Source organism: Tachypleus tridentatus, chromosome 9 (genome assembly GCF_004210375.1).
Source record: "Tachypleus tridentatus isolate NWPU-2018 chromosome 9, ASM421037v1, whole genome shotgun sequence".
In the NCBI taxonomy this organism is placed as follows: domain Eukaryota; kingdom Metazoa; phylum Arthropoda; class Merostomata; order Xiphosura; family Limulidae; genus Tachypleus; species Tachypleus tridentatus.
The window spans coordinates 139,848,102-139,863,626 of record NC_134833.1 but is presented as its reverse complement, the minus strand read 5'-3'; the positions used below and the strand labels follow the sequence as shown (position 1 = coordinate 139,863,626).

General features: G+C 35.8%; 1 long non-coding RNA gene across 1 annotated transcript; it reads left to right on the top strand.

Annotated features, from left to right (window-relative positions):
• Positions 1-2,284: 2,284 nt before the first annotated feature.
• LOC143227259 (uncharacterized) lies at positions 2,285-10,037 on the top strand. The gene is made up of 3 exons (XR_013014969.1): positions 2,285-2,389; positions 8,339-8,458; positions 9,971-10,037. It is a non-coding gene; the product is annotated as an uncharacterized LOC143227259 (long non-coding RNA).
• Positions 10,038-15,525: the final 5,488 nt, after the last annotated feature.

Below are 15,525 nucleotides of genomic sequence, written 5' to 3'. Positions count from 1 at the left end.
AAACCTACTAGGTTTTGTTTTTAATATGACAAGTCCTTTTTCCAAACCGACTAGGTTTTGTTTTTTTGATTAACTTAATGTACCAGCTAACAAAATATAGGAAGTAAGTTTAAAGTTACATGTTTAAGAGTAGAGAGGCTTAAGTGAAAAAAGAGACTAGAGCATCAAGATTGAAAGCGAAGGACCTCTGGCTGAAAGGTCAAGAGTTAACCAGAGGTTATGGATTAAAGTTCAGTCGGATAGTGTTTTCTCACATATTAGCTTCTTTCACGCAACTATTTAATATTAATTTCTATTATCATCACGTATTACTATTTTACGGTTTCCTAAATTAAGGTTAGTTTTTTCTATTTCTACAGTATTTAGTGAAGGTTCGTCTACAGGAAGTGAGGTAGAGGCAAAAACGCAAAACTGCAAATCTGTACGTATTCCGGACAGATCTAATGAACTTTGTATAATAAAGGTGAAGATCCATCCATACCTTGCTAAGTAGTAAAACATCTACATACAAGAGAGTACTGTTATATAGATAAATGAAGTGAGTCGCATAATTACAACATTTTAAAAGTACGATCACGTCATTTCTGTTGGTACCAGTATTGTTCTTTAGTGAATAATGAAGTTTAAACATGGCGGACTCGGTTCACAGAGCTTAGGCTTAGCTTTACACAGTGAATGAGAAGAGGCTTATAGTCACTACTTTATTATATAATGCGTTTTTCAAACATTCAGTTAACACAGTGATCGCTCTGTCTGAACAGCGATTAATACTATTTGTTGTTTAAACACGAATGTTTAGGTAGCGAATTGTGGGATTAATTGTTAAATTATAACGCTTCTATGGCTGTAGGGTCGAGCATGGTTTTATCTGGCGACCCACAGAATGTATTTGCGCGGAATCTTTGGATGAACAAATTGACACACTTTTAAACGCAGATGTTGAGATATGTTTTTTTTCATGTATCCTGTAACGTCTTTTTCTTGCAATCACTTATAACCTGTCAATGAAACTTTTAATGAAGCATAATTTATTTGATTGACTTTACGGACCGATGTTTTATCAAAAGAGCTTGCCAAGCAACGTATGTGTGAACAGAAACTATAGTTATATCTACCGTGCGGCCGGATTCTTAAATTCTCAGCCTCTACGCAAGCTTCGAGTGTGTAATTTTCTTTTCAGCCACCACTTACATTTACTATTATTTCAGTCAGTTGTATCCTGAACATACATCCTCAGTTGAGGAGGCTCTCTAGAATAATTTGTCACTCATTTCCTGCTTGTGTGAATGAAACGCCAACAATTGATGTTCTGGATGGCGTGGGTCGAAGAAGTCGGAGTTAAAAGGAGAACAATGTATAAATTTGTTTGTAGCTTATCAAAATTCAAACGGGTAAGTAGCAGGTGAAATGGAAAAGATAAACATTAACACACAGACAGGTTTGAGTATATTTATTATAAAATGATTTTGAATATGCAAATCAAGTCACGTAACGAGCAACCAATGTAAAGTTTTGGTAGAACGGAAAATATCAGAAGTATATTTTGACAGTTTGGTGTTATGTAAATAATGTGATGTCTCCAAAAATTGATTGGCGTCGGAAAGGGCGTTACACACCTTCCCAAAATATTCATACACTCTGATCATAAAGATTCATTCAAACCACTGAATTAAAATTTCCATTACGGAGAAATTCATTATACTTAATTGTCTTGGTAAACAAAGGAATATGGACCATCTTGAGATATCGGAACCATCTAGACAAACCTGCATAAAGTCGTCCCATCTGTGGTAAACAAAGAGCTACGTAACTAGTGAGAATCCTCGAAAAGGCAGCAGTAACAAAAGCATTATCCATGCCCCTGGCGATAGGGTTCATTATAATCAAGGAGGATTTCTGTCTGAATAAGTGAGGCATGACACTTGTACACAAGTTTCTTCCAAAACGTATTCACCCAACTGTCGCATATCTGTCAAGTCCAAAGCGTACTATTCTACACTGCATGATTTTCAGATAGAAAACGACAGGACATAGCAACATAGACAATAACGATTCGGTAGAGCTTGAAAACCGTATTAATATAACTTTTGTATTTGTGTGTGTGTGTTTACATATACGCGTCTTAAAATCTACAATAATTATGACTTTTAGACCAACACAAAAACATTACTATTTTTTAGTTTTAGAATGATAAGCTGGTTTCGAAAAGTAAGTTTTACATAAATATGACGTAAAATTAATACGTTTGTTTTAGTTTTATCGATTATTTTCTATTTTTCTTATTACAGATCGAAGCTCATCTAATTAAATTTGACCATGAAAAAAAAGTTGCAAGACTTAGTCTACGTGCTATACAAGTATTAAGATATCTGAACCAAATATCGGAAAGGTATGTTACGTTTATTGTATTTATTGGGCCAAAATATTTTTGTCTTTTTATCTGTATGTTTACCTCTATGTGGGTCGGCAAACGTTAGTATAACATATATGTACGTCTGAGGTTAAAATGTTTTTCGTTTAACTGTTTGAACTCAGTGTATGTGATTTAGTATTAATTAAATATAAACAACAATAATTATTTCTAAATCATTAGTTATTCTTTGTAAATCGTCGAAACGCAGCTCCATATTTATTCGAAAATTGATAACACACGCAAATTTCATTTTTGCTGATATCTTTATGACGTGATGTAACCACACTTAAGTGACTTTAAATTAATTAATGAAATTAGACCTTCTTAACCGACTTAAGTAGATAATTCCACCAGTTTGAAAATGCATGCGAAAGAGAGAACAGATGCATAATGTTTAACTAAACTGTCGGGAGAAACTTATTAAATGATTGAAGGACTTGTACCACTACACTAGGGACATTCCCATGCGTGCTCAACCCCCACTCTTAAAGTCATCAAAGTGTAGGTATGATTTTTTTTTCGTGGCATATTGATTATATATTCATAACTCTTTCTCTTTAGTTGGGGCTTTTTTTCATATCTTCTTGAGAATCCAAGCTCATCAAAGTTGTCGACCACTGCCTCTTCAGTCTCTCTGGAGCTCTACTCAACAATTTCCCATAAGACCTTCACAATCTGTTTCCTCTGGCCCCAATGTGTCTCCAGTTAAAGCTCCACAAGTCAATTTATCTGCTCTTTCATTTCCTTTTGACCTCGGCGTGACCGGAGGGGAAAATCACTTTTAGGTTCTTCACATGTGATTTTAACTTGGAGCCATTCAGTCTCTATTTTACGCAACATGCTTTGTGAACCGATGAGAATCACCATACTCCTGACAAGTTGATCTTGAAGCCATCTCTGGGTAGCTGATGCAGCTTCATTCTCCATTTCCATATGTCATGTTATGGCACTGTATGCTCCACTTTCTCAGTAACAAAATGCCCAGGAGCCTGGCTCAAAAAGCCCGTCTGTTATATTCATCCCTATAAATCACTAGATGTCCTTAATTTTCACTTTCATTAATCACCTGTCTGACCTCTGTCCGTAATTATGGGAGGCCATTTCCTGTAGTATTTTCTAAAAGTGATCACAACTCTCGCATACGAGTTCATTTCACTGCAGATCCATACCCATTCTTTTCTTTGATATATTTCAACTCGTATAACTTAACATTAGACTCTGACATTCGTGAATGCTATTCATGACATTCCTTTTTAATCCTGCACCTATTTTGATCATTCAGGGCAATCTGCAGGAGTGATTCTTGTTAACCATCACTCTTAATTAGGACATCTTATGAGTCTCAGCACAAATGTCATTACAATAATGTTCTTGGTACAGCCCAAGATGGTTGGTTTTTGTGGTCTCATGTTTAATGTCTGGAGGTTTTCCAACTGTGTCTTTGTTAGTATTTCAAGGCCATACTCCACAGGTGGAAGCAGGAGATTCTGGTAAAGAATGAACAATGGCTGTGAGTTTTAATACTCCAAGCTATTTTTTTGCTTTCCCCACTGTTGCATCTACATGTCTCTTGAAGAATAGGCTCCTATAAAAGATTGTCAAGGTATCTCATCACATCCTTTTTATGGTAGTCCCCGTTTCACCAAACATGCTCGCTCTTTCAGCCGTTATAATGTGACGGTAAATCCCACTATTCCTTGGTAAAAGAGTAGCCCAAGAGTTGGCGGTGGTGGTGATGATTAGCTGCCTTCCCTCTAGTCTTACACTGCCAAATTTAGGACGGCTAGCGAGGATAGCCCTCGTGTAGCTTTGCGCGAAGTTAAAAATACAAAAACAAATAAACATTTTTTTTTAAATTTTTGTCGAACGACGCCAAGAGGTTAATAATTCTGTCTACCAGTGTAAGTAAATGGCCCTGATGCTTTGTTTTTCTTTTATAGCTGATGGTCTTCCTGATTAACACCATGTAGTTATGTATATTACAGGGTTACGTGATGCATAAGCACTGTTTGCAGTGACCTGACAGTCATAAGCGAAAGTGTCACTTATTTTGAGTCAAAACTTCCAGGTTAGAGCCTTTCCATGATCAAGACCTCTTACCTACGTCCATGAAGTGGCTGTGACGTGGGTACATACTGAGCAACTACCTCTTCATGGAGATAGATAGGCAGAACGGATATAAGACCCAAAAGAAGGGTATCTCTGATTTCATAATCCATACTAATGGATCAAATGGCGCTATTATTGACCTGTGTGATAAGAGAAACAACCTGGGTAAAATGCCCTTGCCGAAAGTGTCCTTCGGGCTGTGAGGCTGCATAGCTGTAAGGTGTGCAGTTCATAATGAGACAGTTTGGTATGTAGATGAGGTGGTGCTGTGCTACTTGACTTTTGATTCTTTCATAACATGGTTGTTTGTCAGGGTAACCATATTTTCCCGATTTTGTTAAAATATGAGGAAATACTTCTTATTGACGTAGGGCAACACAAAGTGATTAAGTCCATAATTTTAAATGATGTTTATTGGTGACATAGGAAGACTAGACAGTTACTTAGAGTCCCGAGCAGTTTATGGCGCCTCCTGTTCACGAGAATGTTTGTTATATTCTTTTCATCAGAACTTTGACTTTTGCCTGTTTTTGTTATTGCACTATATAAAGATAAACTTATAATGTAAGTCGTAATGAAACACATCACTCACTTACAGATGGATATTTAAAACCTGCAGTTGCAAGATGCTTCTGAGTCAGGCAGACAATTGCGATGTGCATGCATTAATTGGTTGCTAAATGCACATAGTATGCATGATTGAGAATGAAACTTGTACAGTGGTATTGCTGTTCGAATAGAAATCTCGAACAACTGTGTTGTGTAAATGTTTTAACACAAAGAAATATTGCACTTAGTATCTTTTTAGGTGGGAGTTCAAACTGCTGTGAATTAGGACCCCACTGGGGTGGTGTTAACCCCCTGCTTCATTGCAAATTCGTTCAATGGTTCTACGACATTTCACAGCCGCAACTTCGCACCAAATTTTTGGCAGCCAACAATTTAACAGCCGAGCTCGTTGGTAGCGGACAATTTCGCACCCAGAAAAATTGGCAGCGGATGATTACCCAGCCAAGCAATACATAGTTAAGTTACGGTGTTGTTCATGATGTTACTAATGTTAACTTAACAACAAATTAACATCCATTTGAAAATTGACGTCACTATTAAACCTGGAAAAACAACATATAAAATGTCCGAGTTTACTGTTAGAACTTCAACACATAGTCTTCTCGTTAAATTTTCATTGATTTATTTTAAAACAGTTTCAAACAGCCGATTAGTAACATCATGAACAACGCAGTAACTTACGTAACATCAAACAGAGGAAAGCCGAAGGCATGCAACAATGGATACGTTTATTTATTTGATAAGGGTATCAAGAAGGACAATCAGGTAACTTTCTATATGTGTGAAAGTTACAGAACTTTGCATTGCCCAGCGCGGATTCATGTCCGAGACGATAGTTACAGCTCGCCTCAAGGAGCACAGCCACGCACTCGATGGACCGAGAAAATCCGTCCTGGAAGTTGTATCTGCGATTAAAACTCAGGCAGGTGCTACAGCGGAGCCGCCTATTACCATTTTGGCTAACAACACCACCACAGTAGCGCCAGCTGTTGCAGCAAGCCTACCACGTGTGGACAATCTCAAGCGCATGATACAGCGGACGCGCTTAAGACAACAGCACATTCCAAGACGGCCTAATTTCCTGGAAACTATGGTCCTGTCTGAACGCTTCACTGGCCTCGAAACAGGAGAACTGTTTCTAGCACATGACTCGAGGCCAGGCGCCAATTGGCTACTCTTATTCAGCACAAGATCATTGTTGCAAGTTCTCCGCAACTCATCTGACTGGAGCTTTGACAGCACCTTCGACATTGCACCAACACTGTTTCATCAACTATTCACCATTCATGCCACGTCGATGAACTGCACGATATCAGCGCTCTGTCTTATTACCTTCAAAAAGCGAGCAATCTTACAACATGTTATTTAAGGCTATGAAGGACTTACAAGAAGGACTTATTAGTCCACAACCATCATGTGCGACTTCGAACTAGCGGCGGTAACGCTACCCGCACCAGTTTTCCAGATGCCAGGCCTGGCATGGCCTAGCGCGTTAAGACGTGCGCTTCGTAATCTGAGGTCGCGGGTTCGCGCCCGAGTCGCGCCAAACATGCTCGCCCTCTCAGCCGTGGGTTATAATGTGACGGTCAATCCCACTTTTCGTTGGTAAAAGAGTAGCCCAAGAGTTGGCGGTGGGTGGTGATGACTAGCTGCCTTCCCTCTAGTCTTACACTACTAAATTAGGGACGGCTAGCACAGATAGCCCTCGAGTAGCTTTGTGCGAAATTCCAAAACAATCCAGATGCCAATATCACTGGATGCTTTTCTCATCTGAGCCAGTGTTTGTGGCCCAGACCCTCGGCTCTACAGCCGCATATCAAGAAGAATACGGATTTTGCGACGTTGCATGCCATCGCTGGCTTTCGTACTAGTTGGTGATGTTGTCGCAAGTTTTGAAGATCTGGTGGACACCTGGATCGGTAGGCCTCATCGACGACGCTCAGGTGGGCGGAGAAACCCACCCTTCCCGATTCGCCTCTGGAACGTGGGCGAAAAGATAATCCAAGGATTCGGACGTACGAACAGTATAATAGAAGGGTGACATCGCAAAATGAACAAGCTAGTAGGAATCCGAATCCCCAACCTCCTTCGTGTTGATTAAACATCTGAAAAAAGAATACCAAATGAATCTAAATCTTCTGGAACAAATGATTGCAGGGCATAAACCGCCAAGGCAAAGTACGAGACTGTAAATCAGTCCAACGTATAGTTAACGAATATCAAGAAAGGGATCATATTCAATTCCTTCGAGGAATTAGCTACTGCTTTAAACTGTGAACAAATGTGGCAGCATAGATGTATGATTTTGACTGTGAATAAATGTGGCTACATGGCTGTATGATACAAGACTTTTTTTCTTAAACTGTAATGTTGATGTAAGTACTCGGCTGGGTAATCATCCGCTGCCAATTTTCCTGGGTGCGAAGTTGTCCGCTGCCAACGAGCTCGGCTGTCAAATTGTTGGCTGCCAAGAGTCGGGTGCAAAATTGCGGCTGTGAAATGTCGGGATACCTTTTTCAATGAAAGAACCTGTGACTGATTCTAATGAAACTCTGTGAGTTGTCTTAGAAAAACATATCTAAACATATAAAAATAAGCCTATAAAGTTTTCATGTAATTATGTAGGTAAGACCACTGGAGGAATAAATAGAATGTGTGCGTTCGTCCATGTTTGTAACAACACGATTACGTATTTTGTCTGCTTTTAGTGCTTGAGATACTTGAGTGATGAAAGTGAACCGTGTTATTATCCTTCAAAACTTGGTCCAGTTGGATGTTTTCACTATGTTATGTCGAAATGTAAGTAGTTCGATTACAAAACATCTTAACACTTGGAAGAGGGGAGGGAGAGAAATGTTATGAAAAGCGATTTGTGAAAGTTCTTGTATTGCACTCTGATAGGTTATTGGTAATTTTAAAGTATTACAGCGAGAAAATCTAGAATTCGCTTTTCTGTAGTGCATAAAACGTACATAGCCCAATGTGGTTGTGCACTAAAAAAAATCTAATTTAAAGTGTAATAAGACTATTAACAGAGTAACATAGATTGTACTGTAGTTTTACCATGCACTCAATTAAAAAACATATTTTATTATCAGATAATTTTACTCCTCTGTGGGAAAGTGGTTTCGCATCTATTCTCACGTAGTTAGTGCTTCTGGTTTCAATAGAGAAGGATTCACCAACATCTAACTATTGAATGTGCAACTCATTTTCTTTTAACTGTATTTTAAATTATTTTTACAGTGAATCAGCTGGTGAATGGAGTGAAGAAGCTACCGAGTCAATGGTGGAGAGTTCTCCCAGAGGTCCGTTTGGTGACGTCTTCGAATCTTGTCTTCTGGTAGAAGAGAACATGCGAGCCAGGCAAGAGAACGTGATGTTATGATAATATCTTGTAGATATTTAGATCATGGTCTATAACGTACATAAAGAATACGAGAAATGTGAAATAATATGGTGAACATTTGATCCACAAATTCGAAATAGCTAATGTGTTTAGTGTGAGTTTACTACGTTCTACGAGTCGAACCTCAATGTTTGTTTTATAAGCGTGATGCTATAACGTAAACAATGGAGACTTTTTTTCTTTGCCATTTCATCTGAATTGTTACTCCTAATGATTACACATACCTTTTATTGTCCTGAGAATTGAGTAATATTTGACGGCAGTATATAGTTTGCTTTGTGTAGGATCTCGTTGAAATTCGTAAAAGGAATACTTTATATTAGTGAAAATAAATACATTTTTAATAAAGTTAAGTAAACAAAATCAAAAGGAGGAACTGGGTTATAAACAGCAAACACAAACCTCTGACTAAGTATATAAGTTTGGTATTACTAAAAACAAATCATAACAAAAATAAATCACATAAAAAGCGCGGCACTAATTGAAAAAATCCCAGGGTACAAGCTATAATGTGGGATTATGAGATGTACCCTAGGTTTTGGAGGTTATTGCGGAAGTAGGACTCGCATTGCTGTGGGGATACACTTTCTATCAGTCTTAATCTCCTCTCGCCAGTCTCACAAAAGAAATAAGTTGTAATAGATATGAAAATAGAAATTAGGAGAGCGATATGTGGGTGTTCAAGCCCATAACGTCCCACTTATATATCACCCTTCACTGCCTGCAGACAATTGTGGGAAGGTGACTGATCTCCCAAATAAAGAAAATTATTTGAAATAAAAATAAGAAAGAGAAAATAAGGTACTATCACTTGGGGGTAAGTAAGTTGAAACTTCTCTTGAAGTTAGCATTTCAACCCCCAATATGGTAGAAACACATTAACTGACAACACAGCAAACAAACTATGCCAGCATGAAGTATCCCATCCCATGATATAGAAATTAGGAGAGCGAGATGTGGGTGCTGAAGCCCTCAACGTCCCACATCCATATCGATGAGTTTTCTGTCTCGTCATCAATTAAACTGGTTGTCTATATCGTCCAGGATTTTACTTCATTTCTAATTTTAAAGTCATAGTTTACTTATTATGCCGTCGATAGCATTCAGTGGCAGTTTTAGCACTTTGACTTTTAAGAGACAGCTTATTAAATAAGTTCAACTGAACTTATGTTGATTCCTGACTAGGCATTGACTTTAGAAATAACTCTTAATTTAGTATCGGTGTCAATTTATTTCTGCTTTTAACGTTATAGTTGGGTGTTTTTTAATATTATCTTTGTAAATTTTCCCAACATCACTGTCACGGTTTAAAAGCTCCACCTACGTTAAAACGCATTAATAATTTTTGTTTGTATCATACAATATTTTAAATTCGAGAAAATTTCGTTCAGCACAACCTCTGCAAACTTAATAAATCATTATAAAAATAAGTTGTTGAATATACGTAACATTACAATTTCTATTTGTAGAAGAAAAGAAATTTTTCAAGCTTTAAATCCTGATGAAACCTACTTGACCATTTCTGTTTTCCCTCGGTAAGTTAGTGTTTGATTTTATATAAAGATAATGTGTGAAAACATTTTGCATACTCAAGGTGATTCAAACAACCATTAGCAAGCAAATAATTTAGAAAACAATTGTTAAATGGTTAGGAATAAGCCATAACAATATCATTGAGATAATTCGAGGTCGTGACTTCAATAAGTCCTTCCTCCCAGTGAATCAATAGTAAATTTGGGCGTGTATATTGCTAAAATTCGGGTTTCGATATCAAAGGTGAACAGAGCATAGATATCTTGTGTATCTTCTGTGTTTACCAACAAATAAAATTTTCAGAAGTTATTGACATGCACCCCTTTTGAAATTACGTGTAAGTTAACATTGGTTGAATTTGAGTATTTAGAAAGGGACCAGCCTTTGGTCATTTACTAAGGAGTTAGGGAATTGCAGAACTTTTAAATTATTAAGAGTAAACAGGTATTCCAGCACCCTTCTCAGTATAGCTGATATGAAAATTAAGATATCTCGTATGGTTATGAAACCTTACAATTCCTTAAAAGGGTAAGGGGTGCAAGGTAAAACGGAGAAGAGCTGGTTCTGTTTGTTGTTGAGAAAAGGATATAAAAGATAGGTTTTCAATGGAAGAAGAAAGAGAGAGCATATTTATGGGAAGTGTATGAGAGAGAGAGAGAGCGATTTCTAAGCCTTTTTGCTATTGAATACCAGTACTAAATAGCATCTTGTTGATTCGTACCAATGTAAACACAATACTTGATAGTAATAATTACAACCTGAATAAAATTACTGAGCATAGAAGGGAAAGAGGGTGTAATTTATAGTGATAGTAGAATAGTGGTAATAGCATTGTACACCAAAAACCTTCATTGCAAAGGTGTGGATAATAACAAAATAATAAATTACCAAAATTACATTTCAGTCTATGTATTTATTAATAACGATATCATTCAATTTTGTTAATCATTTGATGGTCAACGAATTTTGAATTTTCTAATATTACATAACATAATGTTTTATTACCATATTTTTAATAACCTCTTTTGGTTACTTCAGAACTGGAAGATTCTTCTGCTTTGTGAACCATTACTAATTATTAAATAAAAAGGTGGAGATTAGGAGTCTTATAATGTACAATTTTTATGGTGATTTAATCCTACTTTAAGGTTTTATCTAAATATTAAGGGTTAACTGTCTTCCCACAACTAGTTGCAGACAGTGAAATGTAGTAGGAATAGGAATTATGGGTTCAATCACTCAACCCCAGTCCTTAACTGATTGAGACTGGATGGCCTGACATCGGCATTCTGTCTAACAGGTGGAATATTTCTAACTTGTTTGAGTGCTATGGCCATAGATATTACCCATTATGACTTAAGAACGATAACTAGAAACGAAAAATAATTCTGAATATTGGTTTCGTGTTTATATATTTTCTCTTTTTTTACAACGTTCTACAATAAAACTTTAAACATTGGCATTATTAATAACACATCAAAAATGTTATTAATATTCAGAAGTACTCTGAACTTGTCTTATATTCGTATTCAAGTGGTTAATCTGAACTTTTATTTTGTCTTCATGTTTTAGCATATTTTCCATCTAGTCTTACTTTATTTGTTAGTTCAAACAGCTGACTTTATTTTAAATCAATATTCGTAAGTGTAAGAATGAGAAAAAAATCTGTCATTTTTTTTTCTGTGTATATTTTGTATTATGATTGTGTAAGATTCGTCTGAATAAACACAAGTTTAAAAATATCTCATCTTTAATCTAATGTACATTTATATTGTCAGTTTTGGACAAAAAAGACTTTGCAGAACCTTTGTTCAAGCCGACTCCAGATAAAGGAATTTTTAAGTCGTCATTTGTGGCTGATGAGACGTTATGTTCGCAAAATCAACTTTACAGGTAAGTTTAATTGATATTGCTCGATTGTAAATATCGTTTCAAGTTTTGGAATTATAATTAATTTACGTATATAATACTATTTTTCGTAGGCCTAGCCTAGAATAGTTAAGGTGTTCAATTCACTGTCTGTACGCCCTGAGCTGTACTAGGGTCATCGACCATGCTCACCTTTCAAGCAATGGGCATTATAATGTGATAATTAATCTCTATTCTATTAGAGTAGCCCAAAAAGAGTTGTCAGTGGATGATGTTAACTATCTGCCTTCCCTTGGATCTAAAGAGTTATCCAAATACTTAAGACATCAAGAGCTGATTGGTTGCCTAAAGCAATAGAGGACAGGCCAGACGATGATAGTTATAAAAGTGGTACCAGAAGGTGTGGCTGTTTTACACAAGTGTTTGTTTGTTTTGGAATTTCGCACAAAGCTACTCGAGGGCTATCTGTGCTAGCCGTCCCTAATTTAGCAGTGTAAGACTAGAGGGAAGGCAGCTAGTCATCACCACCCACCGCTAACTCTTAGGCTACTCTTTTACCAATGAAAAGTGGGATTGATCGTAACATTATAACGTCCCCACGGCTGGGAGGGCGAGCATGTTTAGCTCGACGCGGGCGCGAACCCGCGACCCTCGGATTACGAGTCGCACGCATTACGCGCTTGGCCATGCCAGGCTCTTACACAAGTGAATTATATAGCTCGATACAAGAGAGCGCGTTGCTAGGATACATAGTTCCAGGAAGTGGCACCGTAGAGCAACTTGTCAAAGAGGTCGGATGATGAGTGACAGCAGATAGTCCGTGAATGAACTACCAGATGGTGATGTAGATGGCGTTAAATTTATAGCCAGTCTTAAAATTAATAATTTATCTATTTTGACAGTTATCAGTGCTAAATAGTTTTCATCACCATCACTGTAACAGTTTTATTTCGCAATTAAAACTTTATTAAATCTGCTATTTTAATATCCATTTCTTATCATTATCACCAACTTTATAGTTTAGCTTGTGTTTAATTGCGTTTTTGTGTCTTTATAAAAGTGGATAATGTTACTGTACTTCTCATAGGATTGTGTGTATATATATTTCAACTTGTCTCAATTTATAGTTTTAATTTATATATAGTTAACTTACAACATGTATTTTACAATAGTGGGTGCTGTCAGTTTTACTTTTGAAAACGAAACGTTACTTGTGATAAAATGTAAAATGTGTTACTATTACTTCAGCGAGAAAGTTAAATTATTATTCCACAGCTGATTTTGTCGTTATGATTTAAGTATCGATTTAATACCCTTTGAATATCAGTTTCTGTCAGGTATGTTTGAATACCTAATACAAGTCTCTATTATACTGCTTATATAAAACTTCTGTTTCATTATAATTGAATATATTACGATTAACATATGTAAGTAAATTAGACTCGACAAATATCACGTGTACTGAAACATTTATAAATAAAACTTCAATAATTATATTACTAACATACTATTCACAAAAACTACAATAATCATAGTTTGTAAGATACTGTTTGTTTGTTTTTTGAATTTCGCGCAAAGCTACTCGAGGGCTATCTGTGCTAGCCGTCCCTAATTTAGCAGTACAAGACTAGAGGGAAGACAACTAGTCATCACCACTCACCGCCAACTCTTGGGCTACTCTTTTAGCAATGAATAGTGGGATTGCTCGCACATTATAACGCCCCCACGGTTGAAAGGGCGAGCATATTTGGTGTGACGGGGATTCGAACCACGGACACTCGGATTACGAGTCGAGTGCCTTAACCATCTGGCCACGTCGGGCCTCGTAAGATACTGACTTGGGGCCCAAGGTAATAATATCTGTGCTATATACATGTTCCAGTACGTGGCTGGTCAAATAGAATAAATCACTGTAAGAATAACAAAAGAGACATTCCCTAAAGTGATTCGAGCTAATATGATAAGATAAAGTTTCTTTACTTGGATATTATACACAAGATATCATGCACTTGAAATCCATAACTAATATGACTGTCCCTCACGTGCTGGACATTAGATCTTTTGACCTTCACGCTACTCTTCCATGTTTTTAATATGCTACGATCGACATGCATATGTAAAACCATTATGCTTGTTCAATATCTCAAATACTGAAAGAAATTTATTAAGAAAATTTGAAGTCTGCGAAAGACTGTTTTACCCGAGATTTTTCAGAAACAATGTCTGTGTTCTCCCCTTTGAAGATTCTAAGAACGATAGGTTAAATCACTTTAACAATAATAATAAAAAAAAGAAACGGTTCTTGACTAAATATTTCACTTGTGTTGTTTATGATAAAAAGCATGGTTTAAAAGAAACTATATTTTGTTCCCCATTTTATAATTCCATCACATTTACTGTATAATGGTTTAACTACGCTAAAAATTACATAATGAATGTTTTTGTTTGTTTGTTTTTTTTACCTATATGTAAAAGGTTGAAAACGAAGTAACGGTTTCTAACGTACTTTGTCATTATTTTATCCCAAAAAGAAGGGATGTGTTGAAATTGTTGTCATTGTATAAGTTTTGGATTCTAGACAAGTTCTTATTCTATATTATTTTCAGATTCCATATTAAGAGATTCTTACAAAACTCACTCCGATATTCCACATTTACGTTTTACTTGTTTAAAGGAAACTGCTGACAAAGGAAAACATTGCATTTGAATCTAATTACATTTTTGAAGTATTTAAAAACGAAGAATTGTTTCACTGAGTTATTTTCATCAATATTACTCTTTGAGGCCATTGTTCACCATTTTCTATCTAATCTCGCTAGACTTCACTATTTATAACGCTAAAGTCGGGGTTTAATCCCTGTGGTGGACAAAACACAGATAATCCATTGGGCAAGTCTTCGCTTAAGCTACAGATTTATACAATAGTGTAAAGAGCTAAGCCAGATTTTGACAATACATTTGATTTGAATATAAGTGTTTGTATTATTTCAGTTATTAATACATTTGATTTGAATATAAGTGTTTGTATTATTTCAGTTATTAATACATTTGATTTGAATATAAGTGTTTGTATTATTTCAGTTATTAATACATTTGATTTGAATGTAAGTGTTTGTATTATTTCAGTTATTAATACATTTGATTTGAATGTAAGTGTTTGTATTATTTCAGTTATTAATACATTTGATTTGAATGTAAGTGTTTGTATTATTTCAGTTATTAATACATTTGATTTGAATGTAAGTGTTTGTATTATTTCAGTTATTAATACATTTGATTTGAATGTAAGTGTTTGTATTATTTCAAAGTTATTAATACATTTGATTTGAATGTAAGTGTTTGTATTATTTCAAAGTTATTAATACATTTGATTTGAATGTAAGTGTTTGTATTATTTCAAAGTTATTAATACATTTGATTTGAATGTAAGTGTTTGTATTATTTCAAAGTTATTAATACATTTGATTTGAATGTAAGTGTTTGTATTATTTCAAAGTTATTAATACATTTGATTTGAATGTAAGTGTTTGTATTATTTCAAAGTTATTAATACATTTGATTTGAATGTAAGTGTTTGTATTATTTCAAAGTTATTAATACATTTGATTTGAATGTAAGTGTT